The sequence below is a fragment of the Phocoena phocoena genome, chromosome 3, assembly GCF_963924675.1.
Source record: "Phocoena phocoena chromosome 3, mPhoPho1.1, whole genome shotgun sequence".
Lineage (NCBI taxonomy): Eukaryota > Metazoa > Chordata > Mammalia > Artiodactyla > Phocoenidae > Phocoena > Phocoena phocoena.
In genome coordinates, this window is record NC_089221.1 from 147,778,064 (window position 1) to 147,799,007 (window position 20,944).

Consider the following 20,944-nt stretch of genomic DNA (forward strand, 5'->3'; position numbering starts at 1 on the left):
ACGTGCTAAGTGACGATTCTTTTAAAATCTGGAGCAAAAGAAATCCTCTTTATTTTCTTGATGAATTTGTATATTTTCTCTGTTTTGAAATAAAGTGACTGTGTCTCTTTTTTTTTTTTTCACTTTGGCTGCCAGGAATCTCAGAGGCAAATTCTAAGCTCAATTATATGTTATCCACGTGAGCTGTAGGTTAAATTCTTTTCTTTCCTCTGGACTTGATTTTCTACTTGTATTACATTTTCTTTGTCCCTGATTCTTTATATTTTAATGATTTTATTGTATGTGAACTAAGATAATAATTTGAATTTTCAACTGAGGTTTTTTTCCTCCCTGTATTTCCTTGTACCCTGTCTTCCTCCCTCCTCCATTCAGTCAACAAGACCAGGTGGCATCCTTGCCTCAGGGAAGGGATGTCACAGTAGAAGGATGAGAAAAATCTTTTGAGTTGCAAAGCCCAAGCTCTGAGGGACTAGGGACCTGAGCAGTAATTTGGGAGAAGAGGTGAAGAGTCACATAGAACAAAGCTGGCTGAAACTTCACAGGCTGGGGAAGAATGGAGCAAAAGGAAATTAAGAATAAGGGAACAGCACAAAACCCAGATTGCTGGGAGAAATCTGTCCCAGGGAAACCTGTGCCCTGCTTCCCATTTAAAGTATAGAGAAAGTACAAGCCCTGTGGCACAAACAGCTGTGTAGTAGACAGATGGGTCTGAGACCACCTCCCAGAGTGTCCTGCACCCCAGAGGGCACAGGAGCTATGTAAGATGACTCCCATATGCCACAGGAGTGGGATGTCTGGGAGAGCTCAGAGACATATCCGGAGGGGCCTTGTGGTTGAGAATGACACTGTGGCAACATCCTTCGTGGACCCAGGACCAAAGTCATCACCCCAGGTGCCAGAATGCACGGACAGGGGATGAGGACAAGTGCCCACCTTGCCTTGGTGCTCTGTAGCCTCCCCAAATTGAGAGCAGCCCACAGAAACCATGACGTGACTGCGATGAACTTTCTGCCATATGGCAAAATGGTGCTCATAAAAGAAACAGGTATATATCTTATAACCCTGAGTTAGCAAAATGTCCATACCCTGAGCCCCTCAGTGGAATGCAAAGGAGAAACAAATGAAGTAAGCAGTAAAGAGCCCTATCCTAAAACTAATTCTTTCCAGACCCTTCTATAAGAGGATCCCCAGGACAGACTGCCCCCGTATGAATCCTGGGACGGCCCCTCTGATAAAGATAGTATTTCCATGCTCGGGACACAACTAGATCCATCTCGCACATTTTGATGACGGACCAGGGAGGGACCTGACTCACTTCTTACATCTTCCTCTGTAACAAATGCTTTTGGAATAAACTGGAGCTGCCACTGAGCACAGTTAATGGCCTGGAAGCTTCCCAGGTGCTTCAGGAAAGAAGCGGCCTTTTAACCATGGTTTTTGGCCTTCACAACTAATGTCAGCTTTAAATGCTGTTCAGAATATCAAATGAATGCTTGTCTGACTCTGAAAGCCTTTGCTCACCGCACTCCCATGCTTTATTATTTCACTGATGGAGACTGCTTTTGTCATCTGGAGCAAGTCATCTTGGCAGTCTGACCGTTAGTTTACCTGTCTTTCAAACGAGCATAAGAATAATTTCTTCGTGGGGGACTGATGCTGACCAGGTGTTCACAAATCCCCTTAGGATCACCGGCACAGGGCCCTCAGGGGGACTGAGGTTGTTGTTATGTAATAATTTTTCCTTCTAGTTTTGATTAAAAAAATGATACATGTCCATCTATGTACAACAAATGTGTCGATGCTCACGGGACGTGCGCACCAGAATCCGCTCCACGGAGATCAGAATGCAAGGAGGGTGTCCCCCAGCCAGGCTCCCTCACAGCACCAGTTCGCACAAACAAAATGACTGGGGGATAAAAATCTTTTCAAAATTAAAAAAAGAAAAATCGAGATGTTCCTGACCTTTGGATGCTACCCATCTGTGGTGAGAGGGCGAGGGCAGTTAAGATACGGCCTGACTCGGCCTTGCAGTAGACTCTGGTGCCCTCTTGCTGTCATTTGGGAAATAAACGTTTCTTTGGGGAGCCTTCAATGTCTACCGCAAGGAAGGAAACCGGCTACTCTCACCTGCTCAGAAGTTTCCACTTGAATTTGGCTCTGTTCTGAGCTATTTGGGTTGGAGGCTAGGTGTCCTCCACAGAGCCTGGGGTGTCCTGTTACATCAGCCTCAGTGTTCATCCCAAAGATGGAACTCAGATGTCTTGGGACAGAAAAGCAAACTGACCGAACCTGAACCCAAGGATTCCCAGGGATTAAAACAGAGCACCAAAGTGTTTTGAAGAGATCAGTAAGAGGCTCATATGTGCCGGATTTGATGCAGCCCCAAGCTGCTGTGTTCTGAGGGTTTTTTATTCATTTAAAATTTTCCTTTCATTTTATTTTGTGTCCATCAAGCAAGGAAAGGGCTTGAATTTGGTCTGGAGTGTGGCATTCTTCACTGGATGTGCCCGCTCTGTCTGAGCCTCTCTGTAACACCTGGGTATGGCCCAAAGATCGAATGCTCATTTACTCTGTGAGCAAGAAGGATATTTGCCCATTAATTGCAACTCCAGTGCTCCAGGCAGCATGTAAGTCTCAGTTAATATCATCTCACTTTAGATGACACTCGAAGGAGCAGGAAGACAATTTGTGGGGGGAAAGGAATAAGAGGCAGCGCACATTTAACCAGAATGTTAATATTTACCCATTGCTGCACTTGGTGTCTGGGAGGCTGCACAGTCACTAAGTGGGGATTACATCTTCAATTAAGTAGTGGTAGCGGGGGAGTTTGTGATATTTCACAGAGGGAAACTGCCGAAATCATACTTTAAGGAGAATAATTTTTTTTAAAGCTACAAAAAAAAATTGAAATCAAAGCACGAGGGGAAAAAAAATAGAGAGAACATTTCTGTTTAGGGAATCCTAATATTTTGGCTGAACATATTATGTAAAATTAAATACTATTTTAAACCAAGGAGATATAATATCTAATTAAGTTTTTGTAGTTGATGGGCTTAGAGAGGATTGTGAATGTTGCATCCACTGAGCTGAAAGAAGTAGAAAAATTAAATAACACTGTTCTATAGTGACTTTCACCCAGACATACAAGCAGTCTTACATATCTTGCTTTTACTCTGCCCCCTACCTAAGACTCACTGATGACATGAGAGAAAAAAGGAGAATGGGCACGATGACCTCATTAAGCCTTGTAATGACCCCGAAGCACAGGAATCAAGAGTTGTCAGCCTCATTTCCAAGCTGCGACCAGAGGCTCCGAGGGGCCAGGGGGCTCTCAGAGGGTCATCTCGCGAGTCCAGGGGTGGAGAAGGAACAGAACCACCATCTTCCAACTGCATCTGGAACTTCTTCTGCCCCAGAACGCTCTCTGCTCTCCAGTAAGAAGAATGTCAAACTTTGGGATGTGAAGCCTTCTGTTATTGAGCAGAAGTTCCAGGAAGCACCAAGATTTTAAGGCTACTTGAAGTTTTTAGGGGGAATTTCAGTGTAAGGTGTGAAGGAGCCAGACGTGGAAGATTAGTTTTAAAAGGATGTTGACTTCTAAGACTAATTATTACACAGAGGCATTTTCAAGTTACTTTATAAAATAATTTTTAAAGACAGGAAATAAAAAGAATACCACATGATTTTTGGTCGGCAATTTTTTAAAACTTAGCTTGAATAGTAGGTTTCCTTAAACAGAGTAAAATCGAAATACCTACAGATACAGTCTAGACAAAGACAATACTCCCAGGGCAAGGACTGAATATTTCTATCATATTTCATTCGTTTTCCCTCTAAATTTACCATCACAGATGTACAATAAAAGAACTAACCCACCATTTTTAAAAATTTAAACTTTGGCAATATTTTGTCTATAGTTCCTGACATACATTAAGCAGGGTCACATTTAATATTTGGGAGGGGAAAAAGAACTCTCAGGACATCTTCATAACAAGTTGAAAGAAATTTTGTCAGAAGGCTATTTGAAAAAGTAGAATATTCAAATTATAATTTGGCAATAAGGAAGTAGTTTAAATAATTGAAAATGAGGAATTGAGCTGGGAGAAGTCACTCTTCGGTGGTCGTTTTTGTTTCAATTGCCACAAGCGAGAAGTAGGTTTTAAAAATAGATCACCAGGGCAGAGCAAGTGTCTCTGACAGGCACTTGAAGGCAGGATTCTAGAAATTCCAATCATTTAACAAATTGCACCATTAAAAGTCATAATAGGTCTAAAAGCCATTCTTGAAAGAACTTACTAAGTAATTTGACCTACAAAATCATCTTGTTAAATTTATTTGATATCATGAGACAGTTAGTGAAATATGCATAGTCCATTATATTAAAGAGAAAAAGCACTCTGCAATGGGTATCTGATGTGCTCTTTGCAATCGCAGCTATTAGTTGTCTATAAAACTCCTAGACATGATTTGATTTGATTACTGTTATATCATTTTACTTTGTAACATACAGGGGTGGAGATTACAGATCCGCTATTGCTTACTAGGAAATATTTAACGAAGGATGTTTTATTTATTAGCATAAAGAGACACAGTGGATTATTGGGTGATTAAAGTGATGATGTGGCTGCCATACTTGTCAAAAATATAGCTCTAATTCAATAACAAGGCGACAGTCAGTCTCTGAGTTGATCTATGCCTGAGCAAACTGACTCTGAAAGCAGGACATGGTCCACTTAAAAGGATCTTGGTAAATTTCTATAATTACACGTTATCAAAAACAAACAGCAACAACAACAAACCCGCGGGATGATTTCTCAATTGTAAATTTACTTTCTCTCTGCCATGAGCTCCTGCATCTTATCTTCTGCATTCCTAACGTCCCAAGTCAATAGCAGAGAATATTTAGCGTTACTAATCTATGTGGGAAGCAATAATTTTATAAGGAGTAAATTGAGAAGGGAATCAATAAAGGGAGCAAAGGAAGAAGGAACTAGCATTTATTGAGCGCCTGCTGTGTGCCAGGCTCTGTGTTATGTATTTCACAAATACTAGCAGGCTATCTCATTTAATCCTACGGAAAACTGCAAAGCGAATGAAGAAATAAGTTTATTTTTAAATTTTGAATTGCACACATATTTACTAGTTTGTCCTTTGTTCTCCTTTGGTTTAATGTCATTTAAGTCCTACAAGTAGCTTGTATCATCAGAACTACTTCACACCACATTGGGAGGGAAAGATTACTAATATCACTTGTCAATGAACATGTTTACCACAATTAGTGTCCATATTTTATTCTCAGCTCTTGCTTAGAGAATACTTGATCAGAATTTTACTCTGTGCATAGTTAGGCATAAAATAGATCCACCCTGAAATACCTGCTCTTTGCTAATCATGGCCAATTTTAAAGAAATCTTCTAAGATAAACTACATCATGTAAATCAGTTTGTTCTTTAATATTTGTTAATTGTATTATTTGCATTTCAGGACAAAGTTCGTGCTATTTCAAGGTAAACTATTACAGATTCTGATTTCTTTTAGGTTGCAAGCCAAGAAATGGTAGAGACCCTTTCTCAATTATTTTAATATGTCGTAAGCTGAAATTGATCCGGTAGATCATAAACGTTTACTGGGCTTTAGGAGCAGTTTAGTTTCGCAGCGCCCTCTGTTGTTGCTCTGTAAGTTTATCACTCTTCTAACTCACTGAGAGAGCACTGCTCACTCCTCCGGGAAGGCTCATCGCAGGTTGGCGTCAAAGCGTCAGTCTTCGGGTTTCAGAACTTGCATACTGACGGTGAACCCAAATCCGAGCAAGCTCAGGCAACCAATGTGCCCTGACTGAGCTCCCAGGAATTCTCTTTCCATCCCCGTCCTCTCCCGCAAGCTCCAAAGCCCCTACATCTGGCCGCCTCCGGACGTCCAATGGGCATTGCACATTTTGCATCTCCAAACAGAGTTCTTGTTTCAGCACTCCCAGTCCGAACATGACTTACCCCCAGGTCTCATCTCTGTCCGTGGACCACCACTCACTCAATCGCCCTCAAACCTAGGAGTTGTCTGTGGTTTCTCTCTCCCTCACACCCGGCACGTAGTAAGGCCTTCATAAATATCTGCTGAATTAATTGAAAAAGGAAACAGAATATCAAGGTATTAATTTATAGAAAAGCATCTATGAAAACATCAATAAGATCAACACGTTACTTCCAGATCTCCCTCCACGGAGAGAGGCTACCGCCAGTTTATATTTCCCGGGCCATCCCTACCTAGGCAGGATATAGAATGCCTTTTGATTCCCACAGCTGCCATCAGGCAGGGCAGGGAATAAAGGATCTGACTTTAGGTTTCTAGGTTATAATCACATTCCTTCCTTACTCTCTGAAACTGTGCACTGGTTCTAGTTCCTCGGAGTGGAACTGGATTGCTGCTAAACCCGCCAGTCTGTTAACAAGCCAACTCATGTGTTTCTCTCCCTCAGATAGCTGCACCATCATGTGTGGAGTCTTACTCTTGCCACCTGCTGAGAATAACTTTTTCCTTGTTCTGGGAGACACTTATGTGTCCCCTTTGGCCATTGATCTTTATCAGTCAAACTTGATAAAGAGAATTTGGCATTCTTGCAAATCAAAGTGTTTTCTAAATTGGTTAGTTTGATTTAAACCGAGACCCTTTGCTTTAATAAATATAATACACAATTTGATAACACATATATAATTCAAGAAATTAACATCAGGCTAATCCCACAACCCAGAGGTAACTTCTATTAACATTTTGATGTATTTTTTTAAAAAATAGTTTATTTTTTTAATTTTTAAAATTTTTTTAGAGTTTATTTTTTAGAGAAGTTTTAGGTTCACAGCAAAATTGGATGAGAAATACAGAGATTTCCCATATACACCCTGCCCTCACACATGCATCACATCGAGAGTGGGACGTTTCTTATAATCAATGAACCTACACTGGCACACCATCACCCACAGTCCATGGTTTACATTATGATTTATTCTTGGTGTTGTACATTCTATAAGTTTGGACAAATGTATAAAGCCAAGTATCTATCATAACAGTATCACACACAGAATGGTTTCACTACCCTAAAAAATCTTACGTGCTAGGTCTAGTCATCCCTTCCTCCCCCCTTAATGCCTGGCAACCACTGATCTTTTCATATAGATGTCTCTTTTCTATATGTATGTGTATATTAATATTATAAAACTGGGCACATACTATGCATATCATTTTATTTTCTGTTTTGTTTTCGTTTTAAAGTTTAAACACTTCATGTTATGGAAATTCTCAAATGTACATAAGAAGTAGAGTGAAAACTATCATGAATCTCCATGTGCCCAACACCAGGCTTCAGTGATTATCAATATTTTTGCCCGTTGTGTTTCATCTGTCTCCCCCAACCGCTTTTATTTCTTATTTTTGCTGAAGTATCTTCAACAAATTAAAGGTATCATGTCATTTCATCCATAATACAGAAATATTACATAGACTGCCTTTTACATTTAACATGACATGAATATTTCCCATATCATTCACTATGGTCTGAAACAATGTATTTAACAACTGCCAAATATTGTCATCGTTTATACGTATAACAAACCTTTGAGTGCATCTCTGATTATTTCTTTAGGAAACATCTCTAGAAGTAAATTACAGGATCAAAGGGTAAGAATTTTAAAGATACAAAAAACATCATAAATGGTTAATCAGTTTATACTCCAATCAGTGGAATGTGAAAAGGTCTGTTTCTTTGAACCCCTCCTGACTCTGGGTATTACCAATCGTATGGGTCAATGTTTCATTGCAGATAGCAGAATCCACTCTAGCTGGAAGCAGAAGAGTTATTACCAGTTATTATGAAATCATTAGAAGATTTGGAAGAGCTGATTGAGCTCCCAGGAATGAATTCTGAGCCACACTGCAGAGCTGGCTCACCAAGGGAGCAGCCTCTGGCACAGTGGGGAAGCTGGGAATAAGAAAGTTGTCATCACAATTGCAGGCTCTAAGCTCACAGGGCCTTTGTCATGACTTACACTGTCAAAGTGGATGCCTTGCAACCCCATGAAACTGGAGCTGGACCCCACTCCAGATACCTCTTATGACCTTGCTTGCTAGCACAAACAGCAGAATTATGACTTGTGCCTCATAATATTTCCACCGTCCAAATTTCATATGGGCACACTGCTAGATAGATCATCTGAAGAATTCCAGCTGTAAGGGAGTCTGGGAAATGTAATGTTTTGCCTTCCAGCTTTCAGCAGGCAGCAAGACATAATACAAAGTGGTTGGAATGGAGCTGAATGAGCCAATCTGTAATACCTACTACAATCCACCCCTTTGGTAATGCAGCATCCATATATAGTCTTCTGTCAATAAGTCTTGCAAACAAAAATAATAGCCAAAACCAACATACTCTCCTAATGGACTCATACCTCATACAAACAAAAATGAGCTTATCCTGAAAAGGAGACCCAGATCTCACTGCATTCGTCTCTAAGTGATGTTCATTCTTCTTCTAGTGTAACCACATATTGATACCCTGCAATCGAGGTGCTAAATTATAAAGTTTACCACAACTCTGTATCGGATATCTTAACTTACTCTAGTATAGTAGGTGAAAGAGAGAAGGAGAAAAAAAGAAATAGCATTATGTATAAAACTTGTGATCGTGGATCTCATTTCTTCAGTTAGTCATAAGGTATCCAATACCAGCCAATAGTCAAAGATGCAGTTTTACAGCTGGTTTATTTGATTCAGAATCCAAACAAGGCCCACATATTGTGTTGTTTTTGTCTCGTAAGAGTCTCTTTGATTCAACACATTCCCCACCTTTCGTTTTCATGCTTTGATTTGTTGGAGAAACCAAATTTTTTTTTTTTTTAATTTTTTTGTTTTTTTAGGTACGCGGGCCTCTCACTGTTGTGGCCTCTCCCGTTGCGGAGCACAGGCTCCGGATGCACAGGCTCGGCGGCCATGACTCATGGGCCCAGCCGCTCCGCAGCATGTGGGATCTTCCCGGACTGGGGCATGAACCCGTGTCCCCTGCATCGGCAGGCGGACTCTCAACCACTGCGCCACCAGGGAAGCCCCCAAATTATTTTTTAAGTGTAGAATGGATTTGGTTGGTTGCTTTCTCTTGATATCATCTAACTTGTTCCACTATTCCCTATGTTTCCTGAAAACTGGTAGCTATTCTAAAGACCTGATTCGATTCAGGCTCTGTTTGTGTGTTGGCGATGGGAGCTCATGGGCATCTTTGTGTACTATTGCATCACATTGTGATGCATACAATGTCTGTTATCTACTTTCAGAGAATCTAAGATTGATCAGTGGGTTCAGGTGGTGTGGCCCTGGTCCCTCTGTTATAAAGATTCTCACTAACTTTCCACCTAATGATATGAGTGTCCTTTGAGATTATGACCTGGATCTATTACTTCATTAGGGATCAAAAATTGATAATTTTTCTAATTCTACCGAACAACTAGATATCCGTGAATCATTGCAGGTCTGTACCCCAGGTCACCTCTTTTTCTAGGCAGGATGAATGACCAGGTACTTATATATATAATCCTATGTAATATAATATAGGAGACGTCACTGCTTGTTATTCCTCAATTAAAACTGCCAGATTTAGCAAATAAAAATACAGACATCCGGTTAAATTTAAGTTTCAGAAACAATAAATAAATTTTCAATACGTATGTTTGAAATGTTTAAAGATAAGCTGAGTCATATTAAAAACTACCACAGTTCACCCCATGTCTATTAACCATATTTATCTTCCAAATAAAGACAACAGTAAAATCATAGATGGGGGGCCCTGAGGTAACCTATGACGGAAGATAATTCAATCAGGGAGAATCTCTAGATTTTACTTTGACAGTTTGAAGAAAGATAGGTCTCCCACCCCTCCTACCCTTCAGGCTTGGAAATGAACAGAAAGAATATACATGTTGGTCCTTTGAGGGAATTCAAACTGGGAACAGAGCTGATGAGGGTAGAGGTGAGAGAATTTCAGAGTCACCGTGGCCCTGGTGACACCCTACAACCACTGTATAGCAAACAAATCCCATCAGCCTTACCTTTTTCCAGCTAGTTTGAGTTTGAGTTGCGTTCTCTTGTGAATGTGGCATATTTAGCAGGCAGGACTTCGTAGGAGAAAAGCGGGAAACAGCTTTACTCTTTTTCACTACTGCTCTTTAAATTTACCTGGTCAATTCTCCCTTCTCTATCCATCGCAGTATATTGAGCAGACCACTTGGCTTTTCTGTCATTTTCAAGGTATTCGAATAGTCCTGTTTTCAGGTGCCAAAAGTCCAGGTTGATTTAAGTAAGAGCTTCCGTTTCTGGCGGAGTTGAACGCTTCTCAGGCCCATCTGGGCTTGGAAATCTGCAGGAGTGAAGGAGAATCATGGTCTTTTCTCTATTCCTTTACCTTGTTTTCACCTCCTCCTTTATGCATCCTGCTGCTTTTTGGTGCCCCAGGGTCAGGATGGAAAGGAGAAATGGGAGGGAAAATATAGGGTCTAACTTGATGGTGATGGTTTAATCCAGCATCAGTGCTCTCCTGTGGCTGATGTCCAAATGCTGGCCTTCAGTCTCGTGGGATATTTCCATGACCTCTTCACAAACATGCCTCTGACAGGGCACAATTGCTAGGTTGGGCATTGTGCCCTATGGCTGACCTTTCAGAGATCATTACCTTCAGCATCTCTGAACTTCTCTATGAACTGACACGGAGTAATTTCCAGGGTGAAGAATGCATAGTGTGAAAAGCGTGCCCATAGTATGCTACCTTTTGTATAATAAAGAAGAGGAAATAAGAAACTACACATGTAGTATCTGCTCAACATGCTCTGTGAGCCATAGACACCCTTGGCTCTAGTGGAAGCAAAGTCATGAATAATATTTTCAATATCTACTTCTTTGCTTATATTGTTTTCAGTTGAGACAATTACCGTGTTTGTTCATTTCTTTTGACCAAGAGGCGATCTTAAATAATTTTTAATTAAGCTGAAGTAAAATTATAGTAGTCTGTCTTAGGATAAATAAAATATTTAAATTTAAAATAATGTCATGAGTATTAATCTACCTACTTTTCAATTTTTTTTCAACTGCCTTACAGTCCTAGGAGAAAATTTGCCATTAAAAACTACTTAAAAACAGGTACATAGGGTGCTCATTTTTATTGCCTCAGGTTCCAATACGGCTCAGCCTTACAATCACGGTTATTTAAAAATTTGATATTTTGTCATTACAGATTTTTGTATTAATTTTTATTTTTAAAATATTGCATTAAAATATTATTTATCTTAACTACTGATTTTTTTGTGCACATTCCTCCCTTTTCTGTGCCCAGGGTGAACTCCTCACAGTCATGCTAATCTGGTCCTTGCAGCTTAACTGTGCCAAAAGAAACATAAAAATGACAAACCAGAGATAACACGATTGATTATCTACAGGCAGTGGATGGAATGAGGGCAGAAAGGATAAGGGGGACTGACACCTTTCTGAGCAATCTTTTTCATATATTTTTGACTTTTAGAGTCATGCAAATGTTTCACATACTAAAAAAAATGAATAAAATATAAAATAATCAACAGGGATGGGATAGAGCCCCAAACTGAATACACACAATAACAGATGAACTGGACTGTTTCACAAATGAACGTCATAACCGTACTGGAGTGGGAGCAGAAAAGAACCAGCCCAAGCAACTGTGGAAAATAGTACTTTGACTATATACTGAAAGGGCAAAGAAAAAAATGAGCACAAATATTGCACTTTACTAACCAGTTTGTTTTTCTCACAGATATGGATTAGCACTTCTGAAACTACTTTCTGTGTATTGGAGCCAATAAGTAAATATACTGTGTATAATGAGACCCAGGTTTTTTACTGTCAGAGAAAGCAGTTAAAATAAAGGGAAAGGCTGAATGAAATCTATGTTGTTGGTTTGGAACTGGAGATACGAACTAATGGTACGTCTGCACGTATACACACAATACACGTGCACATGTATATATATATATATATATATATATATGCACACATACAGATAGATGGCATCCTACTACCAATGAGCGCATCTAGAGCCCAGATCTTTGTTTTTAAATACTATTATCCAATGAAAGGAATTAGGGCTGACTCCAGAGTTGGGGCAGGAAAGTACAAGATGAATGTAAAACAGAAAATAGGAACTGCACACATAAAAAATGATGGGATAAGCAAAGGGACACAGGAGTTCATTTGAAGAGGCTCCAATGTCCAAATGTGGTACAATCTGAGTAAGTAAATAAATATTAAGAGTAATGGATTATAACCCATAGCATAAAATAAGAACCGTGAGTCCATACTGATATAAATAATTGAATAAATACATGCAAAGATGAAAAGGAAAAGCTCTTCTTTACAGAATTCCAACTAGTAAATGGAAACAGATAAACATTATTTGGCAAGCACTTTGGTAATAACTTTTTAGGTAAAATTCATGAATGGAAGCTAGAATGAGTAGGTAAAATTAGAAAAATGGTACGTTTACTTAGTCTCAAAGATCTCCCCACAGGATATTTATTAATTACAAAGGAAAAAAGAGTAACTTTAGTGGAAGGACCTGGCAAACGTCACTCTAATCAAGTGATCAAAGTGAACATCATCAGAAATGAGACAAACCTCCTGTGGCTTCTGATACGATGCACTGAGAAGGACACAGCGTTGCCTCTGTGATATTCTTAACAAGAACGCGTAACTTAAATTTAATCACGAGGAAATCTCAGCCCAACTCCAGACAAAGAATATTCTACAAGATAGCTGGTCTGAGGCACTGTTTCATATTGAAGGAGAATGAGGAGATATGACATCTAAATGTGCAGTGTGATTCTGCATTGAACCCTGGACCAGAAAAGGGATATTAGCAGGACAATTGGTGAACTTTGTATAAGGCCTATAGATTAGATAATAGTATTGTACCACTGCTAATCTCCTGGCTTTGGCAATTATATTGCAGTTATGTAAGATGTTAACATTTGAGGAAGCTAGATGAAAGGTATGCAAAAATTCTTTGTACTAGTTTTGCCATGTATTTGAATCTGGAAACAAAATCAGCTTTTGTAGTGTGGGGTTGCCTCACCACAGCAGGCAAAGTCCTCTTGGAAAAGTCCTTTAAAGACTTCTCTATGCCCATCGACAGATGAATGGATAAAGAAGATGTGGTACATATATACAATGGAATATTACTCAGCCATAAAGAGGAATGAAATTGGGTCATTTGTAGAGATGTGGATGGATCTAGAGACTGTCATACAGAGTGAAGTAAGTCAGAAAGAGAAAAACAAATATCGTATGTTAATGCATATATGTGGAACCTAGAAAAATGGTACAGATGAACCGGTTTGCAAGGCAGAAATAGAGACACAGATGTAGAGGACAAACGTATGGACACCAAGGGGGGAAAGCGGTGGGCGGGTGGGGGTGGGATGAACTGGGAGATTGGGATTGACATGTATACACTGATGTGTATAAAATGGATGACTAACAAGAAAATAGATAAAGAAAAAAAAGACTTCTCTAGCTTGGCTACTTCTGGATGTGCCAACTTCTAGAAGTGTACGCCAAGCCCACCACAAGTCTCTTTGCTTTGCCATCATAGGCAGCTCAAGCCAGGTTCTAGCCGTCATAGTTTTCCAGGCAAGAGTCAGGCAGCAGTCTCTGGAGTCACCTGAAGTCTGGGGGACGTAGGTCAAGTTTTTCAGAACTCTCCACCACACTTTGCTCCAATCCATGGGGCTAGTGGAACTTCCTGACTTGGCTTGAGGTAAAGGCAGAGAATAACCCTCACTCTAGGCCAACAGCTCCTTTCAAAGAAATCCTCTCTCCCCTCTCCTCGAGGACTTTCTTGGTTGCTTTTCTCTAGTCTGGAGATGTCTGATGGGCTATATAGTCCATAGGACTGGTTTAGCTACCTCCTAGTAAGTTTGACATGGACAATAATACACTTTTTCATCTGATTGGAGGCTGAACCCAAAGCCTGAGAAAATGATTAAAATCCCATTTAACATCTTGTAACACCTGCAACTAAAAACATTCCCAAACATTTTCAAATGAAAAAGAAATGGTGACATTCCCTACCAAACCTTTCTTTTGTTTTGTTTGAAGAGACTCAATGGCACCCTTGTAAGAGATTAGTGCAAATACTCCTGAAAGTAAATGGAGTTGCTGAGCTGCCTACCAGCTGCCTCTTGATTAGAAACACTAGACAGTGAATTTCAGCAAGGTAGACAAGAAACAGCATCTTACTTAAGAAAGCATATTTGCAATCAAATAATTTACCTAAAAGAAGAGGTTCTATATAAGATATTAAATATCACTGTATCATTGTACTACTTAATATAGTTCTGTATCATTTAGGAATGTGTGAAGCTTAGTGAAAGTGGCCAAGAAGCAGATGGGGTTTTCTTCTTTCTCATATAATAAGTTCAGAGGAGGCATTGCTTATATTGGTTCAGCGGCTCTACAACACCATGGAGAACCAGTTCTTTCTATTTTTAACTCTGTCATCTTTAGCATATTAACTTTCATCCTTATCATTTTTGTCTTATGGACATAAAATATCTGCTCCAACTCCAGAAATCTTATTCCAGGTAGGAAAAAAAAGAGATAGGGTGAGGGGATTTTGTACATCTCTCTCCTCATCAGATTCCTAATTACTTGTCTTACCCAGAATATATCACAGAGCTACTGCTAACCATGAGGGAGGCTGGGATTTAGAGTATTAGCTTTCCATTCTGTAGAGGAGAAGGGCAAGGGGGTCAGGACTTGGTGCTGGGTAAGTAAAATTACAGTGTCTGACATGGGTGCTTTGCATATACTTGTCATTCAATAAAATTATGTACATAGAACAAATGTGTAAAGAATTGTCCATATTATAATGGCCAATGAAAAGTGGCTTTTAAAATAATAACAATACAATAAAGAGGTGTTTTTGCTCCACTGAAAAATTTTAGTGGAAACTGCAGCTTCAAACCTTAGGTTAAAAAGCAACAGACCGTATGAAATGGGAGAAAATATTTGCAAATCATATATCTTATAAGGGGTTAATACCCAAAATACATAAAGAACTCATACGACTCAACAGCAAAACAAAAACACAAACACAAACAATCCGATTAAAAAATGGGCAGGGGGTCTGAATAGGTATTTTTCCAAAGAACACAGACAGATGGCCAACAGACACATGAAAAGATGCTCAACATCACAAATCATCAGGGGAATGGAAATCAAAACCACAATGAGATATCATTTCACACCTGTTAGAATGGCTAACATCAAAAAGACAAGGAATAACAAGTTTAGGAGAGGTTATGGAGAAAAGGGAGCACTTGTGCACTATTGGTGGGGATGTAAATTGCTATAGCTATTTATGGAGGTTCCTCAAAAAATTAAAAATAGAACTACCATATGATTCAGCAATTCTACTTCTGAGTATTTATCTGAAGAAAATGAAAACACTAAGTCGAAAAGGTATCTGCACCCCCATGTTCATTCCAGGAATAGCCAAGACATGGAAGCAACGTAAGTATCTATCAACAGATAAATGCATAAAGAAAATGTGATACATAAATCACAGGTGGAGCAGTTGCAGGCCTGGACTTTGCCCCATGGCAAACTGGTGAGCCAGCGAATAAGCCACCATGAGCGTGAGCCACAAAAGTACTGGCCCCAATCTTCTAGGCATAAAAACCAAAATGCCTGCTTCTTCTCTTCTGCCTACCAAATTTCATGTGAAAATATCTCTTGTCAACCAACCTAACCAAAATAAACGCAGAGGAAAGTTCAGCCTAGCCAAGCTAGTAAACACACGAAGTGATGCATGCACGAGGCTGTTCATTGCTGTACTGATTGTAATAGCACAAGACTGGAAACGACCCAGATGTCCATTAATAGGGAACTAGGTAAATAAACTAGGGTACATCTAGATAAATAAACTAGCTGTACATAAAGTACAGCTGTAAAATCGGATGTGAACAAAAAAGTTTTTATATGCTGCCATGGAGTGATGTCTAAGATATATTGCTAAGTGAGGGAAAAAGAAAAAGGAAGATGCAAAACAATAAGCATAGTATATTATCTTTCATCTAAGGGAGTATTTCCTAGCTCTGTCTATTAAAAAGTCCTAGAAAAACAACTAACTAAATAGCAATGAGCACCTTTCACAACCAGAATGCCGTATCTAACACTTCCCGCTAAAGGGTTCAGTGGGTCCTTAAAGAAATGGCTGAATCTATCTCCAGGACAGGAAATGTATAATGTTAGCCTGGAATATTCTATTGAGGCAGGAGGTAGATGGGCCCAGGTCAAACAGCTGAAGTTCATAGTTCGTCCCCTGTGGCCAGAAGCTCCATAATAGCAGAAACTCCATAAAAGCAGGATGATGGAAGAGGCTGGTCTCTGCCCAGATAAGAGATAAAAGACCACATATTCCTCATTCTCGAAGTCAAGGAGACCTTCCCGGTTACACATGCGCAGAAAGGCTCCTTGGAGGTCAAAATGGAGGGGGCGCCACCCCATAGTAAGTGATGTCAACTACCCATAGGCCTCTTTGCTAGAATCCATCTTAGCTAAGAGATGTGCACACACATAGGGGAGGACCTTGAGATATACTAAATACGGACTCAGAACCAGGCAAAGCAAGATGACTGGTCAAAGGAAACCTGGAAGAAATACCCCATAAAAGTAATTCAAACTACCATGAGGGTGCAACTCTCTCTCTGAGCCCACCCGTGTGTCTATCCACACGTACTGCACTCTTTTTCCTCCTAATAAACGCTTTACTTGCTTCACTACTTTCCGTCTCTATGTGGAAATTCATTTCTACACAGCTGACGGGCCAGGGCCTTGTCACTTGTCCCTGGTTGGTGGCTAGGATTCAGCGTTCTCACTGCCACTGCCCGAACTCAATCTCTGGCCGGAAATCGAAATCCTGCTTCAAGCCACTGCAGGCCAAGGCCACCCAAGATCACTATCATACCAGAAAGTAGGAAAGCTATCAAAGACTATTGGAGTCATTTCACAAAGAATCAAAGCCAACTTGAAGGGACTCTCACTGCCCAAACCGGGCCATTATGAGCATCCCTTCCCCCGCCAAAAAGGGAAGGAAGATTGAAACACTGGTTATGTTTAAATTCATGTGCACATAAAGATACTAAAAAAAGAAATAATACAGGGTACCACCTATTATTCTGAAAACAAGTAAATAAAAGGAGAGATGCAATCATTTGTGAACTATTTTTCTAGTTTTCAGGGTAACCAAATAGCTGATAAGGGAAAAGTCTCCTTTACAGAAGAACTTCAGCCAATAATTGTAGAGGGAATGATAAATTAGAAGGAAGGAAGCAGCTTAGAAAAATGGAAGGAAGCAATGGTCAGTTAAAACTCTTACGTGAATGGAAGACTTTATAAAGGAAGAATCCAGCTGATAATACCTGAACTTGACATCACAAAAAGAGAGACAACCAGACATTATGTGTACCCTGACGCAACATGAGGTATTCTACGCACCTATGTATGAAGTATTCTTGTCACGAAAGTGAACATGATCTTGGTGACGCCTCTACATCAGAACTGTCCAACACAAATTTCTGCAGTGATGGAAATGTTTTTGTGTGCTATCCAATACTATATCTAATACCATAGCCATTAGCCAATAGCCACTTGGCTATTAAGCACTTAACCTGTGAGACTGAGAAATTGACTTTTAAATTTTAGTTAATTTTAATTGCAGTAAGTCCCATACAAACAAGTTCCCTTCTGAGAGCATGTTTGTAAGTCCAATTTGTTTGTAAGCCCAACAATGTTAGCCTAGGTACCCAACTAACACAATCGGCTATATAGTACTGTACTGTACTAGGTTTATAATACTTTTCACACAAATGATACATTAAGAAAACACAAAACACAAAGAAAGCATTTTTAATCTTACAGTACAGTACCTTGAAAAGTACAGTAGTCGAGTACAACAGCTGGCGCTTCTTAGCTGTACCAGCTACATCACCACCTCTGCTTTTACGCTTGTTTCTGGACATCCTGGGCTCGAAATAAAGATACTGTACTACTGTACTCTATACAGTAAAGTACACAAAAGCACAACCACTTGTAGAGGATGCACACACATGACAATGTACGTGAAACACGTGAACTAACGTGATTGGACATGCGAACACAGTTCGCATCTTTGAAAGTTTGCAACTTGAAGGTTCATATGTAGGGGACTTACTGAAATTTAAATTGAAGTAGCCACATGTAGTTAGTGGCAACCACACTTGACAGAGCAGCTGTAGGTCTACTAATTTATAGAAAGGATAGGGGATAAAGGGACATGTTAAATAACACATCTCAGTGTATAACGTGTAGACCTTGTTTGGATCCTTATTCAAACAAACCAAACATAAGAGACAACTGGGGAAATCTGAACTGGATAATTCATAATATTAGGAATTATTTAAAATTTTTACTTGTATCAATGATATTATGTTTAAGCTTTAAAAAATTGTTCTCTCTCCAAGATTCATACTTTAATATATAAGATGAAAATGTATATGTCTGCGATTTTCTTTAAAGAATCCATCAGAGGGACTCCCCTGGTGGCACAGTGGTTAAGAATCCGTCTGCCAATGCAGGGGGCATGGGTTTGAGCCCTGGTCCGGGAAGATCCCACAAGCCACGGAGCAACTAAGGCCGTGTGCCACAACTACTGAGCCTGCGCTCTAGAGCCCGCGAGCCACAACTACTGAAGCCCTAGAGCCCGTGCTCTGCAACAAGCGAAGCCACCGCAATGAGAAGCCCGCACACTGCAATGAAGAGTAGCCCCTGCTCGCTGCAACTAGGGAAGGCCCACGCGCAGTAACAAAGACCCAACGCAGCCAAAAATATAAATAAATAAATAAGTAAATTTATTAAAAAAAAAAAAAAGAATCCAGCGGAGGTGGAGGGGGAAGGGTGGTGGGAGGGTATACGTGAAACAAGATTAGCTATATGTTGATAACTGTTGGGTATACATGAAACAAGATTAGCTATATGTTGATAACTGTTGAAGCTTGGTGATGGGTATATGGTGTTCATCATCATATTCTTTCTATTTCTGTGCATGTTTGAAAATTTCCATCGCAGAATGTGTTAACAAATGAAGAGATAAATAAAACCTAGAATTAAAAGAATAGTATATATTTTATCCTATGGAACATTATACAACTCCTAAAAAGAATTCAATGGGCCTCTATATATTATACCATGGAAAGAAGGCTAAACCACATGAGATGAAGGGAAGTTGCATAACAATTACTATGGTCTGAATGTTTGTATCCCCTACCCCAAATTCATGTTGAAATCTTAAGCCCCAATAGTAATAATATTATTATTATTTTATATTATATATTATATATATATATAATATATATATATTATATATATATATTATATTATTATATTATATTATATTAGGTGGAGCCCTTGTGAATGGGATTAGTGCTTCCATGAGATTCTGCAGAGCTCCCCCTAGCCCTTTCCAGCGATGTGAGGATACAGTAAGAGGTTTGCAACCTGGAAGAGAGTCTTCACCTGACCATTCTGGCACTCTGATCTTGGACTACCAGCCTCCAGAACTGTGAGAAATAAATTTCTGTTGTGTATAAGCTGCTCAGTCTTTTTTGATAGCAGTCTGAATGGACTAAGACAGCAATATAGAAAGTATGATCCTATTTATATAAACAGTAAAAAGATGCATTTATATGTACATATATTTGTAAGTAAATACCTGCCCTTTAACGTAGAAGTCCATTTCTTAGGACATATTTACAAAATTATTTTTAGACTTCCAAAAGGATATATGTACAGATACTTAACTGTAGTGGTCTGCTTGGGCTATCATAACGAAATACCACAGACTGGGTGGCTTAAACAACCAAAATTTCTCACAGTTTTGGAGGCTGGGAAGTCCAAGATGAAAGTGCCAGTGGATTCGACTCCTGGTGAGGGCTTTCTTCTGGCTTGCAGACGGCCTCCTTCTCACTATGTCTTCACACAGTGGAGAGAGAGAAAGCTCTGGTGTCTCTTCCTCTTCTTATAAGGGCACTCACTAGCTTATAGATTAAGGCCCATCCTTGTGACCTCATTTAACCTTTATCACCTTTTCCATGTTCTATCTCCAAACAGTCACACTGAAGATTAGGTTTTCAACTATGATTTTGGAGGGAACACAAATATTCAGTCCATAACATTTACGAAAGCATTATTTCTTATAGCAAAATTATGGAGACAATTTTTGTGTCCATCTATGGAGAAATGGATAGTTAAATTATAACATATCCATATTATGACTAGTTTGGACAAATGTCCAAAATATATTTTTGAGTATAAAAAGTAAGTTGAACAATATATGAATCACACACATTAAAAAAATACCAAGAAAACCCCCTAACTATATAATCCATCCCCCACCCCACCCCATTATATATAGTCTGGAAGTATAGTCATTCAACTACTAACAGTGATTAACCTTAGGGAATAGGAATGGGGATATGAAAAGAGGGGCATTTAACTTTTTCACTTGTAAAAGCCTAAATACTTCTCATTTATTTAAAAGATAATGGGCATTCATTACATTTGTAAATCTGAAAAATGCAAAAAGTGGTTGTTTTTTAAACCACTTGATTCCATGAGATATCTAAGCGCCTGAAATATTAAAACAGCAAACGCATTTATATAACATGAGCTATGCCTCTCAGATGATTCCGGCTCTGTGCAGAGCTGCATTGAATAATCATGGTCCAGAATCCAGAAACATATTACAAAGTAGTCCCAACTTTTACTTGCATGGGCTCAAAGAACATTAGCCCCTTCTCCACTATCCTGTAGCTCTTCTCTTGAGACTTTCTCATTCTAAACTTCT